The sequence below is a fragment of the Gossypium hirsutum genome, chromosome A13, assembly GCF_007990345.1.
Source record: "Gossypium hirsutum isolate 1008001.06 chromosome A13, Gossypium_hirsutum_v2.1, whole genome shotgun sequence".
In the NCBI taxonomy this organism is placed as follows: Eukaryota; Viridiplantae; Streptophyta; class Magnoliopsida; order Malvales; family Malvaceae; genus Gossypium; species Gossypium hirsutum.
Genome location: NC_053436.1, coordinates 59,801,163 through 59,828,124, shown reverse-complemented (window position 1 = coordinate 59,828,124; position 26,962 = coordinate 59,801,163).

Sequence of the window (26,962 nt, the reverse complement as noted above, 5' to 3'; positions counted from 1 at the left end):
TAAACTCTAGCCACCTCCATTTCCATAAATTCAAATCTTTTTGAGTCATCAAGTACTTTAAAACTTTTATGATCAGTGAATACCCGACACTTCGCACCATACAAATGATGTCTCCAAATCTTTAAGGCAACACAATGGCGGCTAGCTCTAGATCATGTGTCAGATAATTTCTCGTGCGGTTTCAATTGCCTCGAAGCATAGGCTATCACTTTGCCTTCTTGCATAAGGACACAACCCAATCCATTTAAAGATGCATCACTATAAACCATAAATTCTTTTCCCGGTTCAGGTTGTGCTAAAATTGGAGCCTTAGTCAACAATGCCATTAGTTTCTCAATACTCTGTTGACATTTTTCTGTCCATTCGAACTTAACATCTTTCTGTAACAATCTCGTCATCGGATAGCAATCATGGAAAATCCTTTAACAAATCGTCTGTAATAACCGGCTAAGCCTAGGAAGCTTCTAACTTCTGACACATTTCTCAGCGGTTTCCATTCAACAATAGCCGAAATCTTACTTGGATCTACTCGAATGCCATCACCCAAAACAATGTGCCCCAAGAATCTGACTTCTTTAAGCCAAAACTCACTGTGACAACCCGAATTAGGGCCTAATCGGAATAGTGGTTTCGTGACCACAAATTCGAGATAGAAATAATCGTTTTATAATTATTTTGGGGTTTATGATATGATTTTATGATTTCATGAAAATTTCGTGATGAAATTCTGTGCATGTCGCACTTAAGTTGAAAATAGGGACTAAATCAAATAAATTGTAAAACTTGTGTTTTAGAAGTTTTTAGTATGAAATTGCTTTCGGATATTAATTAGGAGGTCTTAAATAGCAATTTGACCCATTCTTAAGTTATGGAAAAAAGTTGGACATGGAGGGAATTTTTTTGAAAGTTTAGTAGTAAGGGCATTTTGGTCATTTGTATATTAAATGAAATAAAATGGGAAAAATAACACAAAATTGGTTATCATCCTCATTAGTTGCTGCCGAAAATTGCTCTCCTCCATAGCTAGGGTTTCTTCAACTTTCAAGCTTCATAATCAAGAAAGGCGTGGAATCGATCTCGAACGGGGAAAGGAGAAAGTTTTGGACTAAATTGCAAAATTCCCATATTTTGGACTGAGGTAAGTTTGTATGTAAATAATACATTAATTTCATTTACATTCTTATATTTTAGCCTATTATATGTATATACTAGCTGATGTTGAAGTATAAATCGACTATTGGAAGAATGGAAATAAATAATAGAGAGAGAGATCCCGGTTGAACATTCAGAAAAATCGAATAAAATAGAGGGAGTGTAGCTAGGTCACATGTATGATGCCGAGTGCACATCATGTGTACAAGAAAGCTACGAGATACTATGTAGTAGCTAGGTCACATGTGTGATACGGGATGTATCCCATGTAGACAAGAGAGCTACGTGAGAGATAAATGTAGCTAGGTCGCATGTGTGATTCCAAGTGAAGGACACCATGTAGACAAGAGAGCTACGAGACAAATCGGCTAGGTCGCATGAGTTGTACTAAGTGTTCACCATGTGTACAAGAGAGCCGAATTAAATGAAATATGATGGTGGGGCTGTGTGCTGAAACCATCAAGTATCGAGGATTAATCCGAATTGTTCAACGGGATGGTTTTGTGGAAACATTGTAGTCATGGACCTACACTTGTGATGTATGAACTGTGGTGAAAATGATTTGTGGTATATATATTTATATGTAAGTTAAAATGAGGTTAGTATAAAGAATGTGTGAAAGAATGAAATTAGCATTAAAACTGTTTTGGACAGTAGCAGTGACGTGAATTTGAAAATTCACCAAAAATAGAAGGAATTGAATTAGAGGTTTAATGAGATGTAAAATTAAATCTTAATGAGTCTATTTTCATATAAAATAAACATAGCAAGCAAAGGAATTCTATATTTTTAGATATTTACAATTGTGTGAGACTTGCTCAGGATGACTATGTAATCCCCTATTTCAACTTTGAAAAATCATTAAATATTGTAAAAAACAAATTAATAAATATAGTTTATATGCATAAATTCCTTATTGAGTCTTGTTTTAAATGAAATAGGTTTCATGGTTATTTGAATTGTATACTGAGAGAAATTTAATTCGTAGTGAACAGGGGTCAGATCAGTTGAGCTGTGTAACAGTGGAAACTTTAACTAATAAACTGTACTAATTGGCTGAACCAAAAATTCTAGAAAAACATTAGTAAGAATTTTTGTGAGTCTAGATTCAGGGAAATTTTATAGATTTGAATTTCGAGTTTCGTAACTCGAGTTATGATTTATTTAGTGATCATGACGCAGGAGGGACAGCTTGATCAAATTGGAGTAAACAATTACAATTAAAAATATGACATAATTGAGTTATGTTGTAAACATATTAGATTTCTTATTTGTTACATATATACCTACTTACTAAGCTATAAGCTTACTTTCTTTTCTCTCCTTTGTCTTATAGTGTCATTCAGCTAGCACAGGAGTCAGAGATCGTAGAAGATCCGCCCGCACTATCAATACTCTTGGTATCTGAACTCAACATTTTGAAATATGGCATGTATAGTAGACTTAGTTATTTGTTACGTGTCATAATTGTCTAGGTTCAAATTACTACTTATAGTATCAAACTAATCATTTTGTACGAAGCCTTTGAAGTTGATTTGTATTGTTAATGGCATATGTTATAATGATCAAATTGCACGCCATATTTTTGTTGGGTTTTATTTAATAGCATATACTATAATTTGTTAATACCTCGTACCCTGTTCCGGCGACGGATACGGGTAAGGGGTGTTACACTCACTTTTACTAAATTTAGCGTACAACTACTTGTCTCTCAAGGTTTGCTAAACCATTCTCAAGTGCTCGGCGTGTTCGGCCTTAACACGAGAATAAATCAGTATATCGTCAATAAAAACAACCACAAATTTATCTAAGTATGGTTGAGAAATACAGTTCATTAGATCCATAAATACCACGGGAGCATTCGTTAAACCCAAAGGCATAACCAAAATTTTGAAGTGACCATACCTCGTCTAAAATGCAGTCTTCGATACATCCGAGTCTTTAACTCTTAACTGGTAGTAACCGGACCTCAAGTCTATCTTGGAAAATGCTGTGGCTCCCTTCAGTTGATCAAATAAATCATCGATTCTTGGCAAGGGATACTTGTTCTTTATGGATACTTTATTGAGTTGTCGGTAGTCTATACATAGTCTCATGGAACCATCTTTCTTTCTCACAAATAGCATCGGTGTGCCCTACGGAGAATAATTGGGTCTCACAAAAACTTTATCCATTAACTCTTGTAACTGGACTTTTAACTTCTTTAACTCCGTCGGAGCCATCCTATACGGAGTAATCGAAATAGGTGCAGTACCCAGAACTAATTCAATGCCAAACTCAACTTGCCTAATTCGAGGCAATCGGGCAACTCTTCCAGAAACACATAAGGATATTCACATACTATCGGTACTGACTCAATTTTCAACTCAGACTCCTTTGTATTCAACACAAAAGCAAGATAAGCTTCACAACCCCTTTCTCATACATCCGTGAGCAATCATGGAAGAAATCACTACAGGCAAGCTATCCGATTCATCTGATTTAACTCGAAGAATGTCACCACTTTCACATTCCAATTCGATGATTTTCCTTCCACAATTTACTACTACATCATGCATGGTCAACCAATCCATACCAAGTAATATATCAAATTCATCAAACGGCAAAAGCATGAGATTAGTCAGAAAACAATGGCATCTAATCATTAAAGAGTAATTCTTACATACTTTGTCAACTATCACATGCTTGCCTAGAGGGTTTGACACTTTTATCACAAATTTCGTAGACTCAACATGCATATTCATGATAGACACCAATTTCACATACATACGAATAGGTAGATCCTGGATCAGTCAAAGCAACAACAAAGTATCATAGAGAGAAAAAGTACCCGTAATCACATCAGGGGATGAAGCCTCTTCACGAGCACGAATGACATAAGTTCTCGCAGGTGCTCTACCTTTGGGTCTCACAGTTGGATCCCTAGGTGCACTCTTACTACTTGCTCCATTTCCCAAATTCTTCTGTGGTGTCACTTTAGAAGTAGCATTGCCCAATCTTGCGCTCTAAAATTTTCCTTTTCAACCGTCTCAAGAAAATCCTTGATAAAATGATCATGTGAACAACACTTGAAACATGCCCGGCTATTCATCCAGCATTCACCGGGGTGACTCCTGCCACAATGTTGACACTCAAGTCTATTATGTAACACCCCAAACCCCGCCTAGACGTTATGGTTGCATCTGTGATGTTATGTTTAGAGTGAGTTTTGAAAATGTAGTTTTATTGGAAAAGTTCGCTTGTGTTAAAACCTTGTTTGTGATCTTTATGAAAAGCTATCTTATTTAATTTATTTGTTAAATTACATGTTTCTTAAGCAAAACATGTCTCATACAAAATCGTTATTACGCTTTAAAACATTGTTCGTTGTGGAAGCTTTTGAAACGAGTTACATGGCATAGCAATTGAAAACCATTTACCTTTTGAAAACCCGAGTCCTACTGCTAGCAGATATAAGTCGATTTAAATAAATCCCCAAATAAAATGAAACCTTAAAATAACGTTATTACATAAAATTTACCCAAATAAAACTACTTTTACTAAATTCAAACGAGAGCATAATCAGTGGTGTGGCCATCTCTAAGTCCCCCGCAGCACCGACCTACCTAATGATTACCTGCACAGATAGGCAGAAAAGGTGAGTTTATGAAAACTTAGTGTGTAATCCATATTTAACAAAATTCAAACATACAGTGTTGAACAGTCTGGCCTAAGCCCATATCAGTAACAATATCAGTGTGGGGCCTTAGCCCAATACAGTAACAGTATCAGTGTAGGCCTTGGCCTATTTCAGTTTAGTATCAGAAATGCATACAAAGATCCTACCCATCCATCCTCTACACTCCACTCCGTCCAGCCCTACACTCCATGTGGGGATAAAATCAACCCACCTATCCCTACATTTCAGAATAAAGTACAGGTTGCGGTACTATCAGTAATTTGCAGCAAAGCTGCCAGTAATAAGCTTATAGTCTTTTGGTAGACTTCCTCCAATATCATATGTCTCACCCTATGCAATGCAACATAATATAAATGTACATATATAAATAAGATGGCATGCTCAAAAATTCATATATCACATAGGGGTATTTCCGTCATTTACCTCATAGTGGTATAATAGTCATGACATAAATTAGGGTCTAGGTGCACTTACCGACCCAATAGTAGGTCCACAGTTGTCTCGTGCGACCCGTGCAACCTTAATAATTAAACAGTAAAAATGGGCCCAAGCCCATAATACAACCCATGTGGGCCTACATGCTCGTGTGGCCTAATAAGCCCAAATAATGGCCTTGGCCGAGTAAACAACACAGTCAGCAGGATGATCTCCACATATCCTTGCAGATTACCCCTGTGGGGCCTATGAGCTTGGGTGGGCCAACACGGCCTATTTTAGCCCAACGTGGCCCAAAATGACCTAAGCCCACGAAATCGCTCGTGGTGGTCTCCACAATCACACGCTCGCGCTTTTGTGTTTAGATGACCACAGGAGTGAGAACACGCCCATGTGGTTTTGATGATGCTAGTTTTCCGGCTTGTGTTATTTCACAATAGAAATAGTGTGACTATACACCTGGTTGCGAAAATGAGCGAACCAGCCCACGCGCACTTCACCTAACACAACAGAAACTTCGGTCAAAATATAACATACGTGTTTAACAGAAACCCCAACTGAAACTTGTTTCAAAAGACTACTTACTAACGCTTAGCTTGAACGAGTGTGGTTAAAGCCCGCTTAGAATGCCGACGAAAGTTAATATCAGACACTTGATGATTATCTACATAACAACCAAACCCCTAAAACATATTTCTTACACAAAGGTTGAACATCGCATAACCACCCAAGAATCATGGACATTCGGCCAAGATCAAGAATCCCAAAAGTGCCTCAGTTTAATAACATCGACAAATAGTGTTACCTTTGGACGAGAGACGAGAAGAAGATTTTGATCGTTCTTGAAATCCAAGCGAACTCTCTCACTCCACGAGTAATACTACAACCCGAAAGAATAAGTACCCTGATCAAAGAAAGAAGTGGTAAAAATCAGCATTTAAGGAGAAAAGGAAAGACTAATCGAAAACACAGAAACAACAGAGACTTACCAATCGATGCTTAGCCAAAGAAAAGTGATTGATTGCAAGGGAGGGAGAGAGCCGAATTTGAGAAGAGATGGAAGGGTTAACCACCAAAACTCGAGAGAGTGGAAGGTAGAAAAGAAGAAGCAATAGAGACTAGGCAGAAGGTTGATGGAGTGAAACAATGTTTGGCTACAAGGAAGGAAGTGTTAGGCACACAAAACCGAAAGTGAGCAAAGAAAAGGATACCCGATATTCGAGAGGAGAAAGATGGAGAAAAGAGAAGAAGTTGACTAAGTAAAACACAATATAGGACAGAAAAAACTAGAATACCCAAATGGTTACAATTGCTATTCGGCCACCAACCAAGCAATACCCGAAAAGAAAACAACAAAAGACAATTGTTTCAGAGAACCAAAACTCTAGCACTATTTCTGCACTGAGAACAAAAAGTGACTGAATTTGCACAATAAGCTTCCCACTTTCGGCATGACACTACCTCACACCCCAACCTCTCCTATTTCCTCCTAAAATCTCTCCCCTTATCTCTCTTCAAATCCATCAAACCACCAATTCAAACTCCTTTCAAATTCCCCCTAACAACCGGCCACACACCACTATCCTTCAAACACTCCAACCAATAGAGTTTCGGTCAACCCCAACTACCAACCTTGCAAGAGCAGCAAAGTATTACTTCATTGCACATAAGGTAGCTCGAACTCAAGACCCCTAGGCACATCCACACGCCACTTACCATTAAGCTAACAGATGTTACATTGCCATGATTCAGTCATTTTAATTTAAAAGTCCATTACCAACATGCAAGGTTTATTCAACAAGAAGACAAAAATTTTGCTAAAGCCTAGGTTTGAACCCAGGACTTCTCATACTACTCAGGGCCCTTAACCATTACAGCAAGTAAGCCAACATGCAACATAACACGCAATTAAATTACTAAAGATTTAGGGTGTTACATATTAGGTCGAGCATTACCCACACTCACTATCGAAGTAGTTTGAGCCTTATGACCCGAATACTATTTCCCATGGTTCCTATTCGAAAACCCAGCTGAAACATTCAATCGAGTATTAAACTCTCTCGCTTTCTTAGTTGAGGACTGAAATGATTTACCTATCTATCGCTTCTTTGAGTCTTGAGACTTTAACTCAGCTTTTCTCTTTTCTTTAGCCAATTCCTTAGCTTTACAAGCTCTCTCTACGAGTACAACAAATTCTTTCAGTTCAAGGACACCCACCAACAATTGGATGTCTTCGTTTAATCCATCTTCAAATATTTTGCACATGATGGCCTCAGTCGATACACACTCTCGAGCGTATTTGCTCAATCTCACGAATTCATGCTCATATTTCATTACCGTCATTCGACCCTATTTTAACTCGAGGAATTTCTTTCTTTTCTGATCAATAAATCTCTGGCTAATGTACTTCTGACGGAATACTTCTTGGAAGAATTCCCAGTTAACTCTCTCCCTTGGTGCCACCGAGACAAGGGTGTTTCACCATTCATAAGCTGAGTCTCTCAGGAAGGACACAACACACTTCATGCATTCCACAGGTGTGCATGATAACTCATCAAACACCTTAATAGTATTCTCAAGCCATAACTCTGCCTTCTCAAGGTCATCATCTTTACTAGCTCTAAATTCTTCGTCTCATTGTTTCCGAATCTTATCAACTGGAGGTCTACTCAGTCTTACAAAGTCCATACTTTTGGGTGCTACGGGGATAGGCTGAGGAATAGGCGGGGTGGAGGGGGTTGAGCATTTGGGTTCACTCGAACGAACTCCGTGTACCAGGCATCCATCATATGGAGAAAGGCTTCGCTACCTCCTTCTCTTCAACTAACTGTAGGGGGTCTACTATTAGACGACGCTGCCCCTTCAGTGATGCAAGTGCTTTACTTTGAACATCATCTGCCACTGTTCTGTCTGGATCTATTTCCTATATGAAAACACATTTTGAAATCGTCAGGAGTCATCACACTATCATAACATATGTATGGCATGTATAGCTAGACTCGTACACATGCTACGCTAGTTTGAAAATTGACTAAACCGTAGCTCTGATACAACTAAATGTAACACCCCTTACCCGTATCCGATGCTGGAATAGGGTTCGAGGCATTACCAGACTTAAACGTAAACTAACATACAATGCCGAGCTATAAAATTTCATCCAAATTTAAAACTTTTCAATCACATGCAAATTGTCCCTTATAAAAGCCTACGAGGCCCAAAACATACGTTGGGAGTGGTTTGAGACTAAACCAAAAACTTTCAAAACTTCTACTACACTCAGAAAATTTTTCATACTTTGGAGAGTCACATGCCCGTACGGTCACACACGCCCATGTGGCTTGGCGTGTCCTCAGCCTGTGTAACTCTTTGACTATGATGTCAACAAAAAAATAAGGTCACACAGCCAAGTCACATGCCCATATCCTGAGACTGTGTCCTCCACACGGCTGAGACACACAGCCGTGTCTTTGCCCGTGTTTTTACTACTAGGCATTATGTTTGCATTAATTAGGGTGCAGAGGACACACGGCCGAATCACATGCCCATGGGACGGACCATGTGTCACATACGGCCTAGACACACGCCCATGTGTCTAACCGTGTGGACAATTTCTAGGTTATTTTCCAAGCCATTTGACACCCTTAAACACTCACATACTTACACTCACTTCATGGCATGCAACATGGCACATTTGATTACTCAAGCATTCACATTCATGGTTAAATTATGACTTGGTAATGTCAACATATCACCTATTCAAACTATCCTGCTTTCATATGGCATTCTACACCAATTTCATATTTGTCTATCATCTTTACTAACCTACTTTCAAGTTACACACTTGCATCACCTTTATTGTCATACACATTAATTCATGTTTCATACACCAATCATACATGCCATCAATCACACTCATTAACCATAAGCAACCATAACCACATTAAAACCTAAGCACATTTGCATGCATGCATCAATAATTAGGGTTACAACCCAATAATCAATATGAGCCACCTCTCATGGCCATATACAAAATAATCATAATACCTTCATAAGCCAACACATTTGGCTAATCAATATGACACATAAAAAAAAAGACAAAGTCCCGATACATGCCATACTCAAAATGTTGAGACTAACTATACCCAAACGTTCAGTTGATAGTGTGATTGAGCCTCCGACGTCTTTCGATCCTTGAGCTAGCTTGCGATACTATAAGAAAATGGAAAAGAGAGGGGAGTAAGTATAATGCTTAGTAAGTTCACATTCAAATAAATAGCAACATAATCATATATATAAATACCAATGACATAACGTAGTTTACTTATGTGTTATCATAAATTCATAGGCTTAACTTACACAATTTCAATCTTACTAAAAGTTCATCACTTACCGAGCTCATTATATAAATTTTTTGTACATACCTATTCCAACTCGTAACACATTGTCACATTTCCTCATCATTGGCTTACTTGTTGAATAACTCACAGGTTTACTCGTTGAACACTCGGAATACTATTGGATACACGGAAAACTTGCACATAGTGCTTCAAACGTACCCACATGCTACCTCATATCACAATCACACATTTCTTGCTTTCGAGCTAATCATAGTCCTGCTCACACAAGCTTAAAGTCGGGACATAACTACACGGGCTGCTCACACAAGCTGACAGGTACCCGCAACACATGCCGAGCTACTCAGCCACCGATAGAACATACAAGACTAGCACCCGGATTCACATAATCACATATACACATAATTTTATGAGCTCATAATCATATAGTTCCTAGTGACATGTCACATTGTATCCTAATTTATTCCTAAGGTTCAAACAGGATTTTCTCGATAACGCATATTCCTCGAACTCATTCACAATGTCATGCTCATAGGTAATAAAGTCGTTCATACACTCATCATAATAATTAAACATAGAGTCTCATACATAAATAAAACATTCAAACATGCTATATCATTGCATTATTTACATATGAACTTACCTCGGTACAAAATATGGACAATTAATTCGATTTAGTCCAAAATCTTGTTCTTTTCCTGGTCTAGGTCCGGATGCTTTTTTCTTGATTTATAATAGCAAATTCAGCTCATTTAGTCATCACATTATTCAAATCATTAAAAAAACTATATTTAGGCAAAATTATAGATTTGTCCTTAAACTTTCATATATTTACAAATTAGTCCCTAGGCTCGTAAAATGAAATGTGTTGATTTTCTTTGTTACCCAAGCCTAGCTGAACCTATTGCATGCTCATATCATCTTACATTTTCCTTTATTTCACATTTTACTACTCATTTTTACACTTTTTTTACAAACAATTCCTTTCCATACATTTCTATAAAAAATCACTTAGTAAAAGATGTTAAACACACATCAAAATTTCATATTCTTCCATTAAACATCAAAATACAAAAATGTCACACATGGGTCGAATTTCATACATGAACCCTAGTGCAAAATATGGCTAGAAATGGATAGATCATGCTTCAAGGACTTAAAAAAATGCAAAGAACATAAAAGACGGGGCTAAGGAGCACTTACAATCAAGCTTGAAATGTTCAAAACCCTAGCTATAGAGAGCATGAAATTTTTGGCACCTTTTGGAGAAGATGGACACAATTTTGACTTGATTTTTCCCTTTTTATTATTTTATTAAGGTAAAAATGCCCTTTAAGCCTTTTCCTTCAAATTTTTTCTATTCATGCCCATTTTTGTCCAAAATTTTAGAACTTGGTCAAATTTCTATTTAAAGACCTCTAGTTAATGATCCAATGCAATTCATGCTTGAAGCTTTTAGAACACAAGTTTTACAACTTATTCAATTTAGTCTCTAAAGTCAAAATGGACGTTTTAGGCATAGAATTTATTCATGAAAATTTCACACAAACATGCAATCATATCATGGACCATCAAATAATCATGAAATAATTATTTCTATTTCAGATTTGTTGTCTCAAAACCACTATTCCGACTAGGCCCTAATTCGGGATGTTACAAGAACAGAAATTTATTTTCAAAAACACCGAAACCCCACGAAACTGATCAAACAGGTCGTCGATCCTCGAAAGTGGGTACTTGTTCTTCATTGTTAACTTGATTAGCTGACGGTAATCAATACACATTCCCATGGTTTCATCTTTTTTTCTTTACAAACGAAACCAGTGCCCCCTAGGGAGACATACTAGGACGGATGAATCAATTATCCAAGAGCTCTTGAAGATGAGCCATTAGCTCCACAAGCTCTTTTGGTGTTATACGGTAAGGAGCAATGGACACCGGAACTGCACTTGGTAGAAGCTCAATGCCGAACTCAACTTTTCAATTCGGAGGCAGACCCGATAACTCATCGGGAAAAAATCTGGAAATTCCTTAACCATTCGGATGCCCTTAACAGAAGAGTCCACAAAAGCTGAATCACTTACAAAAGCCAAATAAGCTTCACATTCTTTCCAAACTAGTTTTTCAGTCACAAGAGCGGAGATCATATTGGATAAGTAATCCCAATGCTCACCGATCATAACCACCTCCACGTCATTGTTAGACCTCAGAACTACCCTCTTAGCAGCACAATCCAAATTGACTCTATGCTTCATAAGCCAGTCTATTCCCAAAATCATATCAAATTTTTCGAACGGTAGTTCCATCAAATTATCTAGAAACACAACCCATTATACTTCCAATGATACATTCCTATACAATCTATTAACCCGAACAGATTGGCCCAACGGACTCAGTATAGTAATCTCACTAGAAGTGCCCTCAATAGAAAACCTCAAATTTACAAAAACAGAAATAGCTATGTAGGAATATGTTGACCCTATGGCTATCAGTGCAAAATAAAGGGCATCAAGAATAAAGAACGTACTCGTAATCACATCAGCGACGTCCCTATCCTCACGAACTCAAATAGCATAAACCAACGCAGGTTGGCTCGCCTTAGTCTAATTAGCATCTCTAGCTGGTGCTCTCTATCCTCTACCCATATCATTACAACCCTTGGCCAGACCACGACCCTTAGGCGGTTGTTGAACTTCCCTCTAAAGCTGAAAAAACTCGAAGCTGGAGCTTGCATCTGATCAGAATGCTATGTGCAATCTCTAATATAATGCTCCATCGACCCACAATGCAGACACGTTCCCAACCTCCTCTAACACTCACCCGTAGGGCGTCTACCATAATCAGTACACGACAAAGCCACAATAAAAGTTACTGGAACCCCAACTCTAGAAACCCATTAGATTTGGCCCGTTTCTTAGGCCTCTGAACAAAACTAGAGGGTTTTGAATCCCTCTTATTCTTACCTCTCTCACAGTCTCTATTCTAGCATTCAACGCGCTTAACCTCTTTGACAATCTTCGCCTTGTCCACCAAGATGGAAAACTCTCGCTCCCTCTACGGAGCTATCAGAACTTTCAAATTATCCCTCAAACCATCCTCAAAATGGATACATTTCTCACACTCAGTCTACCATCCCATGAGCGTAATGGCTCAATCTCAGAAATTCGGCCTCATACTCGGCGACTATTCTATCTCCTTGAGTGAGGTTCATGAACTCGCTTCTGCGAGCATCCACATAACTTGCCCCCATATATTTCCTCTGGAAGGTGGTCTTAAAATATTCCCAATTAGCCCGATTCAGCTGAGTACCCTCCTCAACCGATAACCACCACCGGTACGGCTCATCGCAAAGTAGAGATACTGCACCATTTAGTTTCTGCTTAGGACTACAGTTAATATCATTCATTATCCTCCCAGTAGCCTCTAACTAGTATTTGGCCACAGTCGGGGTAACTCCAGCAACACCCCTAAATAGCTCAGCACCATTAGACCAGAGTCATTCAGTTACCGACCCACGACTTCCCGAACTAGAACAGGGTCCAGCGACCCTCTCCAACACTCTAAGAATGGCTTGAGACAATGCGTCGTCCCAGCCAAGCAGCTTTGAGACCCAGTCTCAGTTGTAGGTGTAACCAGTGTCTCGCTCGTATCCAAATTAGGCATACTACCCATTGAGGATGACTCAGCTCAAGTCCCTCTACGGTGCCCGCCACGCCCATGAGTACCACAACCACATGTTCTACGAGCACTCATCGTATTCAGTGTTTTATCTACATTACTAAGTTTTATGAACTAGTTTCAGTATTTATTAGCAATATCTTCTGCTTCAAATAAATATTAGAAGTAGCTTTACAAAGTTCAGAACTAACTAACTCAATACAGTTTCAGTCATTTCAAAGTTTTCTAATTAAAGTATTTCTAAGTTAGAAGCACTTATAGGATCGGTGCCGCAGACACAATGCACCACATACTTATTTCCATATAAAAAAAATACACTTTACTCAGAAACTGTTTTTACAAGCAAAACTTTGAACCTAAAATTTCACAACCCAAGTTTTGCAACCTGACTCTAATACACCCCAAACCTAGCCTAGACGTTACGGTCGAATCTCGAAGTGTTACAAAGAACATTATAAAATTTACTTCCTTGTTATTTTCAAATCAACGCAACCGCTGTTACTTAGTAAGTCTGATTTGTTTAGAAAACTTATTGATATACTTATTTGATTTAAAATCATTTCCCATTTACGTCTTTCTATTGAATGTTTTGTAGTGGAGTTTTTTTAAAACATTATATTTTGGCAAATTAAATTGTTTCTTGAAAACCGTTATTTTAGAAAAGTTATTGTTTTAACAAAAATCATTTTATCAGTTGTTATGCTAGAAAACCAAAATAAAATCTGAAACCAAAAACAGTCCCAAAAAGTCCGAAGAGTCCCAAAATTACAACACGCTCAAAAACCAAAAAATTAAAGAAATTTTATAAAAATGAAATTTTATGAAAACGTGGTTACAGTCGAGCTTCTGTCGCATCGACCTGCCTAAGCCTAAGGGTTACCTGGACATAACAGACAACCAGAAAGTGAGTTTTGGTAACACAATATGTAATGCCATATCAATAGAAATTCAGATTCAATCTCATGGCAGAACAAACACAGATGGAAATCTTTTACAGAATTAGAATTATACATATACAGATATGCTTAATCCTTACTGTATCCTCTACACACCAACTCTGACCATCCAAACACACTACGTAGGGTATAAAACACCCACCCAGCCCTACACACCACATAATGTCTACACGATACTTTTCAGAGTAGTCGAGCAAGGCTGCCAATATAATGGCGATATGTCGCCTCACACATAACACTTCCTCCTCATAATACAAATCCTGCCCCATAGCCAGATACAGATAGAATATCAGATATAGCAAAATAAAGATACTAGAATGTATATCACATGCATACTCGTATAACAGATACTTAACATGCTTATACACAACAGTGCAAACATATCGCATCTTATTACATGTATTTATGTATTGTTTATGTCATATTCATATTAACAGATTAGCAGCTTCCATGCTTTAGGGCTTATAATTAACACATACTGACCTTACAAAAAGCCCATCGTCGATCGAAACGATGTGTACAACCCTAGGGAAAATTACAAAAATTTGGGTCCACATACCCGTGTGGGCCCACATGCCCAAAATGGCCTTACTCGTATGGCCCACACGGCCCATCAGACGTCTGTGTGTCGACACACCTGACCACATGGCCATGTGGCGTCGATAAGCCCTATTTTTAGCTTTGACCGATCACTATTTTTTGAGTTTCTTGTTACACACCTTGCTATATTTTGGTGTGAAAGCAAACCCAAGACCTCCGTAACCTAAAAATAGTAATACAACGATTACTTAGGACTCGATTTGCAAATTCAACAAGACTAATCAGGCTTAACCTCTCAAGACCAAACAAGTACACAAACTTATCGTTAACGAACACAATCACATACACGAACTAGACTGTCGGAGAAAAATCCATTGCTTCACAATCTTCTCTTAAACAACACATCCATAAAAGTTATTTTCCCCAAACTACAACACCATTTCTCCATTTCAAAATAAAGATCCCAAAATAAACTTACAGAAACCGAAAGCTAAAGATAAATACAACCTCACTTACCAAGCCTCACGAAGAGACCGGGGATTTGAAATGCAAAGATGAACAAAGAATTTGAGACAAAACCAAATGAAGAAGAAAAAGGGAAAATGGAAAAGAAACAAAAAAAAAGAAAACTTTAAAAGGGGAAAGGAATTTTGGGAAACAAAATAAAAATAATATCCCAGCCCCCCCACTTATTATCAACCCCACCAAAACTAACCCAATACTTTCATCCAACTACCTTTGAATTCTAATCTCACCAAAACTCTACCACACAACTAGCACACACTGACAAAAGCAAAAATTAACACTCTTCGCCCACAAAGGGGTTCGAACACAAAACCCTAAAAAAGCTAACACCTTACTACTTGAACCAGTAGGCTCATTCTAATATGAGTTGACCAAGAATATGATATAAGTCAAGCCATTAAAGACAAGGCTAGAACAAAAATAACAGAATTCCCAAAAGTGAGACTTGAACCCAAGACCTCAAACACACACACCAATCACTTAACCACTGAAGAAGATAATAGTTTATGAAAAAATTTGTAAAAATAAGATTTTATAAGTTAGGGCGTTACATTGATGTTTCATTATTGTATTTCCTGGCTTATGAGGTTGATCTTGTAATAGGAAATGGATAATCTCTTAAGCATGTCAAAGGAATTATTTATGAATTAAATTAAATTGAGCACATTTGGTAAATTTACATTTAAGATTTATATGAGCTTACTAAGCATTATTTGGTTACGTTAGATATTTTCTTTTCTTGTAGATGCTTAGTTAGTTATTTTCTTTTCTTGTAGATCATCGAAAAGCTCGATCGATTGGAACCACTTAGGAGCACAACACACTGTCCATTCGTCATATTGGTAGTTTTGGTTGTTTTGGCTAACGGTTATAAATGGCATGTAATAGGAGTTTTTATGTTATTTATCAATGTAATATGGTTTAAGTTTATTTGTCTATATGCTTTGATGTTGGCTTATAAATGTAAATATGCAAGTATATGTTTTGGTCACATGTGAATGCCTTGAGATTTAGATGGTTTTTGGTTCATTGAAGTGTGAATGAAGTGGTTTAATGGTATATGTGTGATGTAAGTTTAAGGTATGGATTTATGGCATTGGATTTGAATTGATTTGGATGTTAAAGTGTGGTACCAATGAGGGTATATTGGATAGACATTTAGATTAAATGATATGTGTGTGTTTTGGCATGTAATAGGGCTTGAATGATGATTTGATAACTTGGCTTGTTTTAAGTTTGTTCCAAGCTTATATATGTCTTAGTGTCCTTAGTTGATAAATTGCAAACAGAAGTGTAAATATATGGTATATGACACAGGCTATCACACGACCGTCTTCCACACATAGCCACCCTACATAGTCGTGTGTCATTATTGTTTTAGGTGTAGGTTTCACAAGGTCTAAGACATAGCCATGTGACCCAACATTGAATGCATACATGGTTTGGCACATGACCATATGACTCTTTTGAATACCCACACTGGTAGACACACGGGCTAGGACACGGTCGTGTGTCCAAACTTTGAATGTTAACATGGTTTGGGCTATGTCTATAACACCCCTAACCTGTATCTGTCGCCAGAACAGATTTATAGAGCAATACTGGAATTTACAGAACAGTTACAAACATTTCATGTCATTTACTATTCATATCCAAAAATATTTATATTGTCCCTTGAATGGACCCTCGAGATCAAATTTAAGCTTTAGAAACAAGTCTGGACTAAACCGGGATCTCATAAATTTTTTCACAAAATTTAAAAAAATTTCTCATATACAAAGGTCACATGCCTGTGTAAGTAGGCTGTGTGGCTCACACGGCCAAATAACATGTCCATGTCTCTGGCAGTGTGGGCATTCGATGTGAGGTACACAACCGCGATCCAGCCCGTGTCTTTACTCATGTAACTCTTTGACTTGTGCCACATGGCCTTCCACACGCCCGTGTGCTAGGTCGTGTGGTCAATTTAATTTTCACAAATTAGGTGCAGGTTTCCATGGTCAAGACACACACCCATGTTCTAGGCCGTGTATCTCACACGGCTGAGACACACCCCCATGCCTCTACCCGTGTGCCTAATTTTGAGCGTTCTATTTATCAATTTTAGGATGCGGGGTACACACGGCCAAACCCCATGCCCATGTGCCAAGCCGTGTGTCAGACACAATCAAGACATACCCATGTGTCTACCTGTGTGGACAAAATAATGTCATTTCCCAGCCTTATTTCTCACCCAAAAATTACCAATAACCAACAACAATACTTGTACATATATACCAACCAATTTCAAGCATGAAACTAAGCAAACATCATTAATATGTATAGTATAACATTACATACATTCATATAGTCAAACTTACCTTTTTGCAAGAATATATATATTTTACCCTAATTCAATCTAACCATACATTATACATGTATGCATTAAACATGTTATAACTTTATATTATCATTCCAAAAGATACCATTACTAGCCATTCCAATGGCTAGATTACAAACATCCATTTACATATCATCATTGGCAAAAACTAGCTTATACATGCATTATGTCAAAATAAGTTTACTATTTATACCAAAACAAGCTGGAGGATACTGTGATGATACTCCAATCGATCTCTAACCTTTACGAGCTTTCCAATACTATAAAACAGAGAAAAGAAAACCTAGTTAACATTTAATGCTTAGTAAGTTTGTATAACAGGAATTTAACTTACCATATATTTACATTTAAGATAAGTATACAATAATGCATCCAAGCAATTTGGTTTATTGCCTAAAACACAGCTTCACCAATCATATTAGTCAAGTAATTCACATAATACCAAGAACATGGATGAGCTCATCATTTAATGTCATTCATATATACATATGCTTTCCATATCATTATTCCATATTACATGTACATTTTAATGAAAAATCATTTAAAGTTCAGTTTAGCCATATTAGAACTTTACTCGTTGAATTTATTTGAAATATCGATGGATACACTGATATAATACACTTTAATGTACACTACTATAATTCATCAATTCATTTCCGGGGGTACCTAATTAAGGCACATAATCGGTAAGCACACTCTTGAGCCTTGTAACAAAAAGCTCACACAGAGTCATTTCGGGAAGCCCATAAAGAACCTATCGAGAAGCTTATCCGGGCTACATAATGGGAAGCTCATAAAGCCATAATCGGGAAGTTCACAAAGAACCTTATCAGGAAGTTCACAAAAAACCATATCAAGAAGCTCTAGATAGCTAATATTAGGAAGCTCAAGAGAGCACTATCGAGAAGCTCACAAAGAGCCAATTTAACGGAAAGTTCACAAAGAACCTTTAATCGAGATGCTCATAAAAGCGAAGGTGTGTCAACAACAAACGTAAGATCACAATCTATCGGGACGCTTCGAAGAGCTATTATCAGGAAGCTCGCAAGAACCTTATACGGGAAGCTCAAGAGGGCTTATAATGGGACGCTCATAAGAGCTGTGGTGTGTCCGAAACATAAGCTGGACTACAACCGATACGGGAAATCCTATATCCATCGACTTTTATTTATTCAAACGAGATTTGACTTTTATCGGGCATTATCTGATATTCAATCAATTTCACATACATGACAATTATACAATTCACATATACAACATTTAATTCAAACATATAAATGTACACAATTTTGTTACACGAACTTACCTCGATACTGGTTCGTATACGAAATCTACAAATCCAACACTTTTTCTTTTCGTTGATCTAACTTCGTGTTTGAGTTTTTTGGATCTATATAAGTGAATTTAACATCAATTTAATCCATTCTACATCCTAGGCAAAATTATTATTTTGCCCCTATACTTTTCATAAATGACAATTTTATCCCTAGGCTCGGAAAATGAAATTCATGCAATCTAATCCTTATTCCAAGCCTAACCAAAATTTTCATATAACTTTTATAGCACATGCATTTCTCAAAATTTTGAATGTTTCCATAACTTTTACATCTTTACAATTTAGTCCCTAAGTCATAATTTCATCAAAATTCACTTTGTAAAAGTTATTTATTTATCAACAACCTTTCATTATCTACCATAAATTCAAAATTTCAGCATATTCACCCATGGAAAAACTTCTATAATTTGATAACTTTTCAAATTATTCCCCAAAATAGATAGATTAAGCTATTCTGATCTCAAAAATATAAAAATTATTAAAAATGGGATAAGAATACTTACCCAATTAAGCCAAGAAAGCTTATTTTCACTTTCCTAGAGTTTCCATAGAAATTTTTGGAAAGATAATGAAAATAAGATGATATTTTCTATTTAATTTAATTATTATTTTTTAATTTTTCCACTATCTACTAACTTTTCTTTAATGATCTAATTACCATATAAGGACCTCAAGATTTGAATTCCATAGCTATTTGGTACTAATAGCTACTAGAACTCAACTTTTACATTTTATGCAATTTGGTCCTTTCCATAATTAAACACTTAATCGGTAAATTTTCTTATCAGAATTTTCATATAACATTCCTATCATAATGCAGACCATGAAATAATATTAAAATAAATTTTCTTTTCGGCTCAGATTTGTGGTCCCAAAACCACTGTTCCGATTTTACTAAAAATGAGCTGTTACAACTCTCGCCCTTAAGAATTTTCGTCTTCAAATATCTTACCAGTAAAAAGGTTCGGGTATTTTTTTCTCATGGTATCCTCCAGTTCCCAAGTAGCTTCTTCAATCCCATGTTGTTTCCAAAGAATTTTTACTAAAGCTACCTTTTTATTTCTTAATTCTTTTGTTTCACATGCCAAGATTTTGATCGGTTCTTCATTGTAAGTCATATCAGGCTGGATCTCAATTTCTGTCGAAGAAATATCATGTGAAGGCTTTGATCTATACTGTCGTAACATGGACACATGGAAAGCATTATGAATTCTGTCAAGTTCTGGTGGTAGTGCCAACCAATAAGCAACAGGTCCAACTGTTTCAATAATCTCATATGGTTCGATGAACCGTGGACTCAGTTTTCCTTTACGGCCAAACTGGAGAACTTTCTTCCAAGGTGATACTTTTAAAAATACCTTGTTGCCAACCTGAAATTCTATTTCTTTTCGTTTAAAATTGGCATAAGACTTTTGATGATCAAAGGCTACTTTTAAACTATCTCGAATCACCTTTACCTTTTCTTCTATTTCATGGATCAAGTCAACTCCATGTATCTTTTTCTTATTGAGTTCTGTCCAGTACAGCGGAGTTCTATATTTACGACCATATAGATCCCCATACGATGCCATTTTAATACTAAACTGATAACTATTATTGTATGCAAATTCAACCAAAGGCAAATTCTTTTCCCAATTGCCTTTAAATTAATACAACACCAAAGCATATCTTTCAAAATCTGTATTACATGTTCGGATTGGCCATCAGTCTGAGGATGAAATGCGGTACTAAAATGCAACTGAGTACCCAGAGCTTCTTGCAATTTATTCTAGAATTGGGATGTAAATCAAGGATCACTGTTTGAAATAATGGAGAAAGCCACTCCATACAGTTTAGCAATCTCTGAAACATATAATTCAGCCAATCTATCCAAAGAGAAATCCATACGTATTGGAATAAAGTGAGTAGATTTTGTTAATCGATCGACGATTACCCAAATGGCATCTTTCTTCTTTGGAGACAAGGGTAATCCCGATCCAAAATCCATGGTAACTCTTTCCCATTTCTATTCTGGTATCGTAACTGGTTGTAATAATTTTGAAGGTAGCAAATGTTCAGCTTTTACTTGCTGACATATCAAACATTTAGCTACATATTTAGAAATATCCCGTTTCATTCCTGGCCACCAGTACATCTTTTTCAAATCATTGTACATTTTATTACTTCCCGGATGAACAGACATAGTACCATTATGAGCTTCTTTCAAAATCTTCTGTACAAGTTCTGAATTCTTCGGTACACATATTTTGCCTCTAAATAATAAACAATCATCATACCCAATCTGAAATTCTGAATCAGGATTCAACTCACCCTGTTCTCGTTTAGTTTGTAATTCACTATCATCTTTCTGAGCTTTACAGATCTGTTGTAGAAATGTCAGTTTAGCTTTTAACTTAGCTATAATTTAACTATCATCTAATAATTGCAATCGGGTATTCATTGCTCGCAAAGTAAATAAAGACTTTTTGCTTAGAGCATCGACAACTATTGTAACATCCCGAATTAGGGTCTAGTCAGAACTGTGGTTTCGATACCACAAATATAAAGTAGAAATAATTATTTTATGATTATTATGAGGTCTATGATATGATTTTATGCTTGTGGGAAAATTTCATGAAGAAATTTTATTGATAAAGTGCCCAATTTGAAGTTAGGGAGTAAATTGAATAAGTTGCAAAATATGTGTTCTAGAAGCTTCAAGCATGAAATTGCATTGGATTATAAATTAGAAGGTCTTAAATAACAATTTCACCAACATCTATAATTTTGGACAAAAATGGGCATGAATAGGAAAAATATGAAAGAAAGGTTTAAAGGGCATTTTAGTTATTTGGTTAATGAAAGAATAAAATGGGAAAATCAAGTCAAAATTGGTGTCCGTCTTCCTCCTTGCGTTCAAAAAAATTCATGCACTCCATAGCTAGGGTTTTCAACATATCAAGCTTGATTGTAAGGGCTCCCAAGCCCCGTTTTTTATGTTCTTTACATTTTTGAGATCCTTGAACCAATATCTATTTATTTCTAGCCATATTTTGAAGTAGGGTTCATGTGTGAAACTTGACCCATGTGTGACATGTTTGTATTTTGATGTTTAATGGAAGAATATGAAAGTTTGATGTGTGATGAACATCTTTTACTAAGTGATGAACATGAATCAGCTAGGCTTGGGTAACTAAGAAAATGCATACATTTCATTTTATGAGCCTAGGGACTAAAGTGTAAATAAATGAAAAGTTAGGGGTAAAAAGGTAATTTTACCAAAGTATGTGTTATGGGCTGATTTGAATAATGTATGTATTAAATAAGTTAAATTTGGAATTATAGATAAAAAAAAGTGATTCGGGTCTTGATCGGGGGAAAACAATGTTTACGAGGATTAGGCTCGTTTCTATCATTTTGTATCGAGGTAAGTTCATATGTGAATAATGCAATATGCATTATGTTTAATGCTTTGTTATTTTGTAAATTTAAATGCTTTATGGTTGTTATGAGTATGTCTTGATCCTTCCATGAGAAAATGATTGATACTATGTACATTAAGGTCGATATTTCGAGCGAGTCCAACAGTGATGCAATAAGTATAAAAATCCTGTTTGAACCTTAGGAATAGTTTAGGATACAAGTAACATGTCACTAGGAACTATGTGATCTAAGCTCATGAGTTGTGGTCTGAGTTCATGATATATGTGACACATGTTATGGGGTTTGGGTACTGGTCTTGTATGTCTACTGGTGGCTAGGTAGTCCAACATGTGTTGCGGATACCTGACAGCTTGTGTGAGCAGCCCGTGTAGCTACATCCTGACCGAAACTCAAGTGAGTGGACTCGTGAGTAGCTCGAAAGTGAGCAACATGTGATATGTGATATGAGGTAGTGTTGACTACATATGGAGCACTTCAGTGCGAGATTCCTATGTATCCAATGGTATTCCAAGTGTTCAACAAGTAGTCCAAAGAGAAGTTCATTGGGTAATCTTGATGAATACGTCAAAGATGAGAAAGTGAAGTTGTTATGTACAAGTGAGCACAAGTATGTATATCGAACTCATGAGAACACCATGGGATGTGATGAACTTGTGGTAAGAATATTTATATGCAGAACAAGTTTAAGTAATTTGGTAATGAAATGCAAGTTTATGTTCATTAAGTTAAAATCTATGATTAATGCATGTTTAAATTGCATTCTATTTGCATGTGAACTTACTAAGCTTTAAAGCTTACCCCCCTTTCCTTTCCCTTTTCTTATAGTGCCACCAAGCCAGCTCGGAGTTTAGAGGACGTCGGAGCTTTCAATCACACTGTCAATTGGAAATTTTGGTATAGTTAGATACAACATTTTGAATATGGCATGTATAAGGACTTGGTCTTTTTGTTATATGTTATATTGATTAGCCAAATGTGTTGGTTAATGATGATGTTATGATTCATTTTATATATGGCCATGAGAGGTGGCTCATATTGATTATTTGGGTTGTAACCCTAATCAATTATGCATGCAAATGTGTGTATGCTTGTTATGGCTGCTTGATGGATGTTTGATGTGGCTTGTGATTGTTTATGATAATGAGTGTGATGATGGCATGTATGTTTAATGGATGAAATATGATTAATGTGTATGGCAATAAATGTGTTACAAATGTATAACTTCGAAGTAGGATAGCAAAGATGATTATTCATGAAATTGGTGTGGAATACCTTGGGTAAACCTACTAATTTGAATATGTTATATGTTGACTTATTAAAAACATAAAATGTCTATGCTTCATACGATAAAAGTGTCATGTTGTATGCCATGAAGTGGGTTTAAGTGTGTGAGTGCTTAAGGGTGGAAAAGGGCTTGGAAAATAGCCTAGAAATTGTCCACACGGTTAGACACATGGGCATATGTCTAGGCCGTGTGTGACACAAGGTCTGCCCCATAGGGGCATGGTTTAGCCGCGTGTCCCCTGCACCCTAATTAATGTAAAATAGAATACCCAGTAGTAAACATATGGGTAGAGACACGGCTATGTCTCTCAGCCATGTAAAGGACACGACCTCAGGACATAGGCATGTGCCCAGGCCGTATGAAGTCTGCACTTGATTTTTTGGAATTTAATTCGCCGCACGGCCTAAGCACACGGGTGTGTGACTTGGCCATGTGACCTTATTTTAGTTGATGATGTCATAAACAGAGAGTTACACGGGCGTATGCCAAGCCACACAGGCATGTGTGACCACACGGCCTACCCACACGAGCATGTGACTCTCCAAAACAAGTAAATTTTCTAAGTCTTCTCAAAGTTTTCTAAAGTTCTTGGTTTAGTCCCAAACCACTCCTAATGTTTGTTTGGGCCTCGTAGGCCCTTATAAGGGACAATTCCATGTGATTGAAAACTTTTAAATTTGGACGAAATTTTATGGTCGAGTTTTGTATGATTGGTTATGTTTAAGTTCAATAATGCCTTGTACCCTGTCTCCGCGTCGGACACGGGTAAGGGGTGTTACAACTACATTGGCTTTTCCTGAATGATAATCAATAATCAAATCATAATCTTTTAATTACTCAAGCCACATGCGCTTCCTCATATTCAATCTTTCTGCGTCATCAGATACTTCAAACTCTTATGATCTATAAATATGTGACATTTTTCACCAAATAGGTAATGCCACCAGATTTTCAATACAAACACAATTGCTGCCAATTCAAGCTCATGTATCGGGTAGTTCTTTTCATGCAAATTTAACTGTCTAGAGGCATAGGCAATTAATTTTCCATCTTATATCAAAACATAGCCTAAACCATTCAACGATGCATCAGTATAAACCACAAATTCTTTACCTGATTCAGGTTAAACTAACACAGGTGCTTCAGCCAACAACGTTTTCAATCTGTCAAACTTCTGCTGGCATTTATCAGACCACTCGAATTTCACATCTTTCTGCAACAATCGAGTCATTGAAGAAGCTATCATTGAGAAACCTTCGATAATATCTAGCTCGTCCCAGAAAACTTCTAACTTCAGACACATTGTTTGGTGGTTTCCAATTAACAATAGTTAAAATTTTATTGGGATCCACTCTGTTACCCTCTGCAGATACTATATGTCTAAGGAAACCAACTTCCCATAGCCAAAATTCAGATTTACTAAATTTGGCATATAATTGTTTCTCATGCAGAGTTTGCAATACAATTCTATGTAACACCCCAAACTCGGCCCAGACGTTCTGGCCGGATCTGACGTGTCACATGAACTTACGACTTAGTATGCATTTGTTGGTTTAAGTGATTGGGGTGGTCTTTATAAAAACAACGGTTGAATGAAAAGCCGGTTTATCAATCTTTAGGCTATCCATTTGTTGTGCTTGTTGAGTCTTAAAAACGTTCATTAATTTTTGAAAACCCGCGCAGCCTAACACTAGTAGTTTCATCATAGTATAAATATAATCAGAAAATAAAACCATAGCGGAAAAAGATATTTAAATAGCGGGCTTATTACAACTTAAAACCCAAAATTAAATCAGAATATAAAAATAATAAAAATAAACTAACTTAGAAAATCCTACTTTGCAGATGATGTGGCCACTCCGAATTCCTCACAGCTCCAAGCCCACTATGGTTGGGGATTTCCTGCAGAGATGAAAATAAAGGGTGAGTTCGGTAAACTCAGTGTGTAACATAACCCAACCATAGCCCAAAACAGATCAAACCTCAGAGTCAGACTTATCTGGGCCTTGGCCCAGTACAGAAATCAGAATGAAACCCATAGGCCCATAGCAGATACAGAACAAATATATCATGAATGCAGAAAACCCAACCCAGAGCCATCCATAACATCCCCGTACCAGCCTTACACTATGTGGGGAGACTACTCGACCCACCCAACCGCTACACACCACAGAAATTGCAGCGAGACTGCCAGATATTGTGACGAAGTCACCAGATATAGATATTGTGGCTAGGCCACCAGAACAGATATATATATATGTGGCGAACCCACCAAATTGCAGCGAGGCTGCCAAATATTATGACGAAGTCACCAGAACAGATATATGTGGCAAGGCCACCAGATTGCAGCGAGGCTTCCAGAACGCTTCCTCCATCAATATAAACCCATGTCCCATGCAACAGAAATAATATGTCATGGCATACGTATACAGAAACAGAACATCATGCTTTTCAGAAAAAAATAACCTAGGGGTAAAATCGTAATTTTGCATGCATAAGGGTATTTCAGTAATTATTACCTATTGCTAAGGTTTCATGCTCATTCTAACGTTTACCAAGTAATTAGAAGTACTTACCTCGTCTTTTTACCAAAGTGGGCCCGTTAGCCCATTGGCCCGTTTTCGGGCCCATTAAGCCCAAAAATACCGTTGTGCACGAAAATGCTCACTCTGCACTCTAATCATCCAAATGCACCATATTCATTAACAACTGTCTCACGAGCGCTCACACGCTCGCGAGTTCACAAAATACCAACATTTCGGTATTTCGACTTTTACCGATCCAGTCTAAGGAAGGGTGTCGTTTACACACCTGGTTGATGACGATTGATGACGATATCTCCCACGCAATAATCCTACAATCGATCACTAACACATTAGACTTACGAATTAATGATAACTAACATAAATCCACGTCAACTAACCCAATCATCACACAAGTTAGTCATTTACACACGAGGGGCAAAATAGTCATTTTACCCTCTAGGGGTAAATCGGTAGTCCTACCCTATGGGGTATTTTAGTAATTCTACAACTTATCCACTTGGGCTTACGGACCCATTGGGACCACATGGCCCATTTCAACCCATCGCGGCCCGAAATAGCCGTCCTACTACTAGAGTAATGAGAAATACACACCTGTTAGGAGACTGTAGTTAATCCGCGCTCCAAACACTCTTAGCTGACGCCCAACCCAAACTAGCACGTCACAAAGCGAAA